We start from the raw sequence: 9,638 nt of genomic DNA on the forward strand, positions 1-9,638 counted from the left end.
ACCAATGCGGAGGTGCTGCATGATTATATTTTACATGAGTGCTCACACCCAAGGACTTCTATTATTTAAAACTAGACAAGTTTAAAAATAGATTGTTCTGGAATTAGATTATTCTGTTCTCTAGGTTTTTGTTTTTTGTTTTTGTTTTTCATGTGTAGGTATAAGGGCTTATCAGTCAGCTACATTATTGACCACAAAATCAAGTGTCATGAAAATATTTTCAAACTTCTATTCAAAAATATGCCCTTTCCTTAGCATGAGTTTTCACGGAAAGATAATTACCTTATCTTTTTGTCATTGAAATGACATCTTTACCTGAAGGACACACAGGAAGTATATTTATATTTTCCATCTTTTCACGGTACGCCTAAAATGGAGAGCTTTTCAGTTCAAAGTCAGCAAACTGGATTGTAAGAAGGAGGGAGGGAGAGTTAGGAAGAGAGGGAGAACTCAGGACAAGTGGGTTCGGTACTTTGTCATTTTGCAACTCATTCTATGTGGCCAGAAAGTTTCCATGGTTGCACCCACTCCCCTTACCAAGTATCTTAAAGTTTTTACTTATGTTTAAGTTTAAGTTTCTATTATGCGGCAATCTAAGCTTTACAAAATTAACCACCTTCTGCAACATCCCATGTAGGCTCCAGGCTTCTTCTTTCCTGTGCTGATTAGACTGGGTGTGAGCCAATGAGTGAGGGGTAAGGGTGAACCTACCTCTGCATGCTGATTCGTATCCAGAATGCTTTTTCTGAAAAAACGCTTTCTGAGTAGCTGTTCCATCTGTGGTTGCATTTCCACCATTTCCTCATAATGTTGTTTTTATTTTATTTTTAAATTTTATTTTATTTATTATTTATTTATTTTGAGACGGAGTCTCGCTCTGTCGCCCAGGCTGGAGTGCAGTGGCCGGATCTCAGCTCACTGCAAGCTCCGCCTCCCGGGTTTACGCCATTCTCCTGCCTCAGCCTCCTGAGTAGCTGGGACTACAGATGCCCGCAACCTCGCCCAGCTAGGTTTTTTTTTTTTTTTTTTTTTTTTTTTTTTTTTTTTTTGGTATCTTTTTGTAGAGATGGGGTTTCACCGTGTTAGCCAGGATGGTCTTGATCTCCTGACCTCGTGATCCGCCTGTCTCGGCCTCCCAAAGTGCTGTGATTACAGGCTTGAGCCACCGCACCCAGCCAACACTGTTTTTATTTAAAAAGGCATTTACTGTTGGCAATACATCTTGTCTGCTATATCTTCTCTTTAGTGGCTCACACACACCGACAGAAAAAGCGGTTTGTTTATTTCCTTATTGGAACAACACCTGGCAAATACCTTCAGCTGAGCCATGTTGGGAACATCTGTGCCTTCAGCCCACTGCAAAGCAAACCGCCCACACTGGGTACTTGGCTCTAACGCGAGTTTCTTCCAATCTTCGGCAGTGTTTTCTCTATATCTTCCGACGGTGTTTGCTGACAAAGAAATGCCTTTCGGTTTGTCAACAGATCATTTACTGCTCATTGTTTCTGCCATTTTTCCTGCAACAGAAAGAATTAAGTTTCTCCCTGGTGGTAGGTGTTTCTCATGCTATCATGCAAGAAACTTTAAAAGAGCTTTCCAAATATTAGTCATTGCGTATGGAAATATCAAGAAGTACTGGATTGAACTGCACTTAAATTTAAACATTGATGGGAAAAAATTACACTCTTTCTTCGGTTCTGAAAGCTTCGTTTGGCCGGGCACAGTGGCTCACGCCTGTAATCCCAGCACTTTGGGAGGCAGAGGTGGGCGGATCACCTGAGGTCAGGAGTTCAAGACCAGCCTGGCCAACATGGTAAAACCTTGTCTCTACTAAAAAATACCAAAGTTAGCCGGGCACGGTTGTGCCTGCCTGTAGTCCCAGCTACTTGGGAGGCTGAGGAGGGAGAATCACTTGAACCCAGGAGGCGGAGGTTGCAGTGAGCTAAGATCTTGCCACTGCACTCAAGCCTGGGCGACAGAGCGACACTCCATCTCAAAAAAAAAAAAAAAAAAAAGCTTAGTTTTAGACACCTTGCCAACCATGAGGATTTCACACTGCTCACAAGTAATTAGTAATACCTCCAGGAACAAAGGCCCAGGGCAAACTTCAGCAGTAATCACAGAGTGCAGGAAATTCAGAGTTTTGTTTGCTGATTTTTTCTTAATACTTTATGTTTGCTGATATTTTATTATTAGGAGCTAACGTCTGGTCAGGTCTGTACCCCTGGTGACATGCGCTCTGCCAGGAGTAATAAGGAATTCTCAGCTCTCCCTTCTGCTGTGGTTCATCTGCTCTGGATTTCTGGTGTTAGTTGCAGATTCTTTATAGGAATCTTGTGTGAGCCTCTTGGCCCTTTTGGAGGATGAGGTCGGTTAAAACTAGATCATATAATCCGTCAGTCCACTTAAGCAGACACACTAAACTCTAATATTCAAAAACTCTAAAACTCTAATACTCTAATACTCCGCAATTTGCTGAAAGCTTGCCATCTGGAGGGCGTACTGTGTCAACCCCTGGCCTGAGGGCCTGAGTCCCTTACTCCGGGACACCCAGGAACCACACGGGGTGGGTGCCTGCATGAACGGTGAAGGCACCAGCATGCAGCTCGATATGAAACATGAGCTCTTGGGGCGCTCACTGCCCAGGGCTGTGCTGAGGCATGTGGTGAGCCCAGCAAACAGTAAGCACTCAGGACGGCCTGATGTCCCTTTAACCAAACCCCAAGGTCCAGGTTAGTCTTGAGGTGCTTGCAGCCTAGGCAGGCCTGAGCAACTCCTTGTGAGCAGGGGCGTCTCACTCCCTGCAAGATTCAGACCCCAGATGGCACCACAAGTTCAGTCTCCACCAGATCCGAGGCCGCCTGCCCGTTGAGTGCCTGTGAGCCCCTGCACAGTTCCAGTGATGGGCACAGGAAGCCTCATGATCGGGGAAGAGGAGGATGCTCCCTGCAGCCTCTCGGGAGGACTCAAGGGGGATCCCAGCTGTGCCCTTCTGGCCTGGGTGCTGACATTGCATCTGATGATACCCTGGTCCCACTGGTTCTAGGAATAGGCCTCCCCACTGGGTTAGCATCTGTGTAACTGGCCTTTGCCCTCCTCCCAAGGGGTCCCCAGATGTCTACAGTGTGTGGGATTTACTATGTGGGACTTGCAATTGTACCCTCTGAACTAAGGGGGCCCCAGGGCCTACTGACTCCATCCGACCAGAGCTTCCTCCTTTGCTACCAGGGCATACACTGGACCCCAACACCAAGAAGCAGCTGAAGTTCCTCTTTATAGAAGCTTGCCACCCGGGATGCCACCAGGCATGCGGGTATGTTATGTCTTGGTCACTGAAGTCAGGTCATAGAGCCTGGACTGCAGGACATTCTGTGGTTACACTACAGGGAGGGTGTAGTCAGTGGGAGACCTGCCCACATTTGGACACAATAGGTGTAGAGACACACCCTGTACCCATCTGGTTCTTGTTGGGTAGATAGAAGGCAATGAGCACTGTGGGGGGAACAGCCACCTCTGTAGGAAGGTCACAGAGCCTGGACTGCAGGACATTCTTGGCAGCCCAGCCACACCCATCTCCTGACAATATACTTTCTGTGCCACCTCTGAGCTAGGCCACCACCCTCCCGGCTACTACCTCATGACCCTCCTCTGACCCCCCAGCTCTGGGCCAGGCACCCATGTGGACTTGTCCACCTCCTGCCCAATCTTCTTGACTGAAAGCTGGATGTTGAAGCGGATGCTATTCAAGATGTTCTTGTAGTAGGTCTTCTCGTGGACCTTAAACTATGCAGGGCACGGGCAGCACTCAGCCACAGACCAGGGCAAGGCTGCAGACAGCGCCACAACCTGGCCATGCAGGCCCTCCCAGGTGCCATTAGCAGAGGGGCTGTGGTCAGGCTGGGCAGGCAGGGACACAGTCCCATCTCATACTCCTTGTCCACAGACCCAGTTTGAGCAGGAAGTCTGAGTAGCCGACCATCGCCACCATGTACTGAAGCTGCAGGCCAGAGGGCAGGGGAAGGTGGCATGGGGCCTCAGGACACAGCGTCCCTGCCCACCCCCGCCCACCAAGGAAAGGAGTACTAGGCCAGCCTGGGAGTGGGCTTCATGGTGGGGGAGGCAGGCCTGGTCAACTCCACGAAGGCCTCTTTGTCCCTTTTATTCTCTTTCACTGGCACACAGGAGGTGCTCAGTCAATGTTCATGGGACCAACCGGTGGCACTGGGGGCCCCTCGCCACGGCCCCAGCAGCTGTTCTGGTCTCCATGCAGTCCAGCTCCTCCAGGCACTGGCCCTGGAGGTACTTGATGTCTTCCACCAGCTGCCACACCTGCAGGGTCAGGGGTCAGGGAACAAGGGTCAACCCAGCAGCCTTTCACTCTGGTCCATCATTCCTGGCACGAAGGAGTCTTTAAGCACCACTTGCTAAGCCCAGAGCTCGGTGCTAGGTGCCAAGAGGACACGTTGGAGGTGGGAGTCTAGACCCTTCCCCTCCAACAATAAGCTCACAGGCTAGAAGAGGCAACAGCTACAGCAACCACCATGGGCATCCCTAAGGAGATGCCTCCTGAGCACGGCTGAGAAGGTGGGCAGGGGCCTGGCGGGGAAGGCCACCTGCTACTGACAGACCAGGAGGAGAAGTCCTGCGGAGGAGCATCCTGGAGCCTCAGAATGGGCTGAGGCCTAAGCAGGGCCTGGTACCCCTGCTTGCAGTGGGATGTGTGGGGCTCCCCACGCTAGGACCATGGCCTCGGGAGGGCTCCACCCTCAGTTCAGCACCAGCCTCCCCACCCTAAACCAGAGCAGCCCACCTTGGCTGAGGCGGGCTCAGAAGTGTTCATGTACAAAGAGGGCATGAAGCGCCATGCCAAAGTGGTGGTTGGCCTGGCTCAGGCTGACCCGGGCCAGTTCCTGTGGCTTGTTACTGCCCTCTATCTCCCGTGCCAGCTTGTGCAATGCCTCATGGAATGACACGAACAGGTGCTCACTCAGGACCACCACCACGCCCCACACAAGGTAGTTGTGCAGGATGCTGGGGGCCAGATGAAGCCAGTGGGGTGTCCAGAAAGACATTCATATGGGCCACCAAGGGCACCACCCCGACCTGTACTCCCCAGCCCGCGACTGGACCCAGCACCCAGATAGTCCCTCAAAGAAGGGGCAGGAGGTCATCCCAAGTATGTGGAGGCTGGAATTGGAGTGTGCTGAGCTCAATGACACAGCAAGACACTCTTGCTACTGATGCCAGCCCCTGATGTGATGGGTCAGGGCTTGAATCATTTCCTGACTTGCCATGGGGAGACAGCGTCTGACCTTGAGGGTGACTGTCTGACTCAGAACTGGCCTGCAAAGGCCTCTGTTCCTCCCCATGGTGGATAGACACCACGAGGCTCTCCCAAGGGTGGTGCAGGAACAGCAGAGCTGTAGCCACACTTTCTCTTTCCAACCATCCCTAGGTGAGGAAACTGCAGCTCAGGAAGCTCCCAGCCCTGCCCAGGGGCTTGGAAAGCAGAGGGGAGAGCTAGGATCGGATCTTCGGGCTCTGGGTCCTTTTTGAGTGCTGCCTCCTTTAATGTGACTACTGGACAGAAGAGGAGGCAGAAATTCATGGCACACCCAGCAGGCAAGTCCAGGGGGCAGGGGAGGGGCCTGGGCCATATGGGGAGGTGATATTCTGCAGCTGCCCCAGCGTCACCTTTTTGTACATGGAGCTGATATCTGGCTGGAAATGATCATACTCTGACACAGTGATCTGGGTGGGGGTAGAGATCAGGGCTGAGCCAGTCTTGTCCCATGGTCCCCTGTCATCAGCTGTCCCCACTACAGCCACAGGGTCTCCTTGGCCTTCTGCTCTACAGCATCAGCACCCAGGAGGCTGAGCACTCGCTCTATGAACACACTGTATGCTGCCAGTATCTGCACCATGGGAAGGGGCTCCTCCAGGGACACGGACAGGCCTAGTCTGGGCCCACCCCTCCTGGGGCCCCAGGCCTTCTCTGCCTCCCCATCCCATGTCCCAGAACCTTTTCACTCGCCTTATCCTGAGCGAGGTACAGGGTCCTCTCTGGCAGGTTGAGCCCATCCTGGTCAATCTGGGGAGGGAGACAGGGGCCAGAGGTCAGAGGTCCACATGCCAGACTCCCCAAACAGATGGAATTCTCACCCCAATGCCCAGAGAGCGACCAGACATCCATGAGGACAGCTCCAGAAGCACGCAGACCCCAGCCCCTCTTTCCACCAGATGAGATGACCAAAGCCCCATCCCCGACTGTCTCAGCCTACCCCTGAACGCCTGCACTTTCCCTACCTGTCGGGGGCACTTGCTGCAGTGCCGCACTGACAGTTGGGGTTCCTGGCTTTGGCGCCAGCCCCAACCCTCACGGAGATGTCAGCCCAGCCCGCCGGCGCATCCTCCTTCCCCACCCTCACTGCCTTCCAGAGGGCTGGGAAATTGCGGCTCCCACAGCCCCGCTAAACACCTCAGTTAACCCAGAGAAATTACTTGCGCCCTCCTCCCGCGCTCTGCCGCCAAGCGCTCCTCTCCCCTGCTTTCCCTTTCTTTCCTCTCGCGCGCCCTCCTCCCACGCGCAGGGACCCCTGGACAGGGACGCCCCCGGGTCCACGGCCGCTGGAGGGGCGCTCGGGGGGCCTTCTCACGCGGATGATGTAGCGCGAGGAATTCCTGTAACCTAGGCTGACCCAGAGGGAGAAGAGTGCTGCGGCGCTGTACACGCCCTGCCCCTTGTACAGCAGCAGGCTGAGGTCCCAGGGCGTCACGACCCCCGGATGCTCCGCCGCGCCGCCCAGGTCCCAGCCCCCGCAGTCCTCCACGACCTCTAGCATTGGCCGAGGACTCAGTAGCTCGATCTCGCGCATGCCGAGGCACGAACGGAAAAAGGCGCGCACCTTGCGCTGGGCCGCGCCGCCGGGCCCACCCCTGGGCCGTGCCAGCAGGCGCCGCAGGCGCTCCTCTTTCTGCTCGCGGATGGCCGTGATGGTGCCATAGGTGAGCTTTTCGTTGGGAATGGCGCGGTGCCTCAGTCAGCCGCTGCGGGCGAAAGAGTAGAAGTGCTGGCATGGGTCCATACTGGCGTCCAGGTTGGCTGCCAGGAAGCCGGCGGCGCGCGCTAAGGCCTTGCCCTCGGGGCAGCCCTCGGGACAGGCGCCGCCGCCCGCGACGACCGGGTCCAGGTACTTGAGCGCCAGCATAGCCGCCAGTATGGCGCAGAGACCAGCGGCGAACACCAGCCCTGACAGCAGGCTCATCTCGTGCAGGGTTCCAGCGCGGCAGCCCAGACCCGTCCCCGGTGGCGCTGCTCCTCCAGAGAAGCCTGGGGGGCAGAAAGGCCTCTTGCACGATCCCCGCGCCGCAGCAGCTCAGGTACTTGACCTACTGGGACGCGTCTTAGTGCGCAGTCAGCGAATACCGCTCTCCATGGCACCGAGGCCGCCGCGGTGCAGCCCTGGGCCACCTGGGCTATGAGATGCGCACGGCCGCTGGCCTCCTCGTGGGCCTCTGCATGGCCCCAGGGCCAAGGCTGCGGGAAGAGCAGTCAGGCTTAGGAGGCGCAGCAGCCCGACGGGGCTCCCAGGCACAGCGAGGAGAGACGCAGGCCTGGGTGCAGAGGATCCAGCTGCCGGCCTCATTCACTGAGGAAACCAGGAATGAGGAGAGTCTGGCGGGGCCACTACCCCGGCGTGCACAGTGGAGTCTTCTCCCCTGTCCTCCTCCCTGCACACACGTGTTGGACGCTGAATTGGGAGGCCTCTTATGGGAAGAGGGATGCTCCAGGCACGGGGTCTGGCATGTAGTGGGTCTTCATTGAAAGGCCATACCTCTTCCTTTCGCCTTTCTTGTCCACGACCTGGCCTAGCCAAGGTCAAGTGGGGTGGGGGAAAGACCGGAAGCTGAAGTGAGGAGGTGCGGTCAGGGGCACGTCTATGAGGCACTTTCAGCTCTCCGAACTGGACCCAGACAGACGCTCCGCAAAACGGCCAAAGAACCAAACTTTGTTCTTCCTCGCGGAAGTCCGCCGGATCGACCACTTCAACCCTGCTCGCTGGCTCCTTCTGCTCGGTGGCCCGACGGCCCACCCGCCCCTTCCCAAGGGGCACGCGCCAACGCCCCAGGGTCGCGGATGCACAACCCACTCCCAGCACGGCCGTGATGGAAAACCCGAGACCTGTCGGTCGCTATCCCCTTTCCGCTCCACTCCTGGCTTCAACAGGTTCTCCCTAGAATCCACACTTGGGCGAAGTTTCACCCACGTCGGGGCGCGAGCTGTCCGGGCGAGCCGAGTCCTGCAGACGCGGCGCGCAGTCCATGGAGCCGGAGAGCCGAGCCTGGGAGTCGCAGCTACAGCGGCGAGGACGCAGACAAAGCCGGGAAGCTCCGCGCAGCGGCTACGAAGGTGACGGAAGTGGCCGCCACGGTGACCGCGGCTGCAGGGACTCAGGCGCCACTTACCCGGCAGGTGCGCGCCGGAGCCTGGCAGAAGCGGAGCGGGTCGGGCCGGAGCCGCTGCCTGAGCAGGAGCGAAGGGACGCGGGCGGCCGGTGTCTCCTGGAGCCCGCTGCCTTCTTTGCTGCCGCCCCAGCCCGCCGCCCGCCCGCCTGCCTGCCGGAGGGAGGGGACGCGCCAGCGGCTCCGCCCTCCTCCGCCAGTTCCGCGCTCCCTTCCTTCCTCCTGCGACCCTCGGGCCACCTGGCAGCGCGGCGGCAGCTGGGACCTGGGTCGGGGGCCGCGGAGACAGGCTTTCGAGGGTCGTGCGCGGGCTACGGTGGGGACTCCGGGTCTAGCCGCGTCCCGGGACGAGTGGGAGGAGTCCCCTCCGATCCCGTGTCCCCACTCGGAACCTCCCACCAACCGGCTGGAAAGGAGCTGGAGCTACGCAGCTGGGGGCCGTCATGGCCCAGCCCATAGCCCTGGAGCACCGCCCAGGAAGGACTCCTCCTGAGGATGGAGGGGGCGCTAATAGAGTGCCTGGGCTGCCCGAACAGCGCCTGCGCAGAGCGCACCTTCACCAGGGAGCTTCCTTTACCTCCTGGGAACCCCTGTCCCAGATCAGCTCTCCCCGGGGTGTCTGGGCTTCTGGTTGTCTCGCCCCCTTCCCCCAGCCCCTGATCCACGGAGAGCAACGCAGAGCCCTCCCAGAAGCAGACCGGGGGCTGTGAGTGCGGCCCGCATGGTCCCAATGGGCGGTGGTCCCAGAGCACAGCAATCACTGCCTATAGGAGGTGACTTGGGTTTAGCCTCTGACCACACAGTCCTGGTCACCCTGCACAGACTGCCAATAAAGAGGGGTCCGAGGCCCAGCTCCTTGGCTCCCCTGCAGTTCCCCCAAAAGAGAAGTTGAGGCTGTGGGTGAGTGGGTGATGCCAGTGGTCCACCTCCAGTTCCCTCACTGTAGGGGGCTTCCCCTACCCCTGTGATATGGTTTGGCTCTGTGTTTCCACCCAAATCTCACCTTGAATTGTAATCCCCATGATCCCCACATGTCAAGGGTGAGACCAGGTAGAGGAAATTGAATCATGGGGCTGGTTCCCCACATGCTGTTCTTGTGATAATGAGTGAGTCTCGCGAGATCTGATGGTTTTATAAGCATCTGACATTTCCTCTGCTTGCTCTCATTCTCGCTC

At 56.8% G+C, this 9,638-nt stretch overlaps 1 pseudogene; it reads right to left on the reverse strand.

Annotated features, from left to right (window-relative positions):
* Positions 1–1,170: 1,170 nt before the first annotated feature.
* LOC123568033 (endothelin-converting enzyme-like 1 pseudogene) lies at positions 1,171–8,324 on the reverse strand (annotated as a pseudogene).
* Between the last annotated feature and the right edge of the window lie 1,314 nt (positions 8,325–9,638).

The sequence above is a fragment of the Macaca fascicularis genome, chromosome 12 (genome assembly GCF_037993035.2).
Source record: "Macaca fascicularis isolate 582-1 chromosome 12, T2T-MFA8v1.1".
Lineage (NCBI taxonomy): Eukaryota > Metazoa > Chordata > Mammalia > Primates > Cercopithecidae > Macaca > Macaca fascicularis.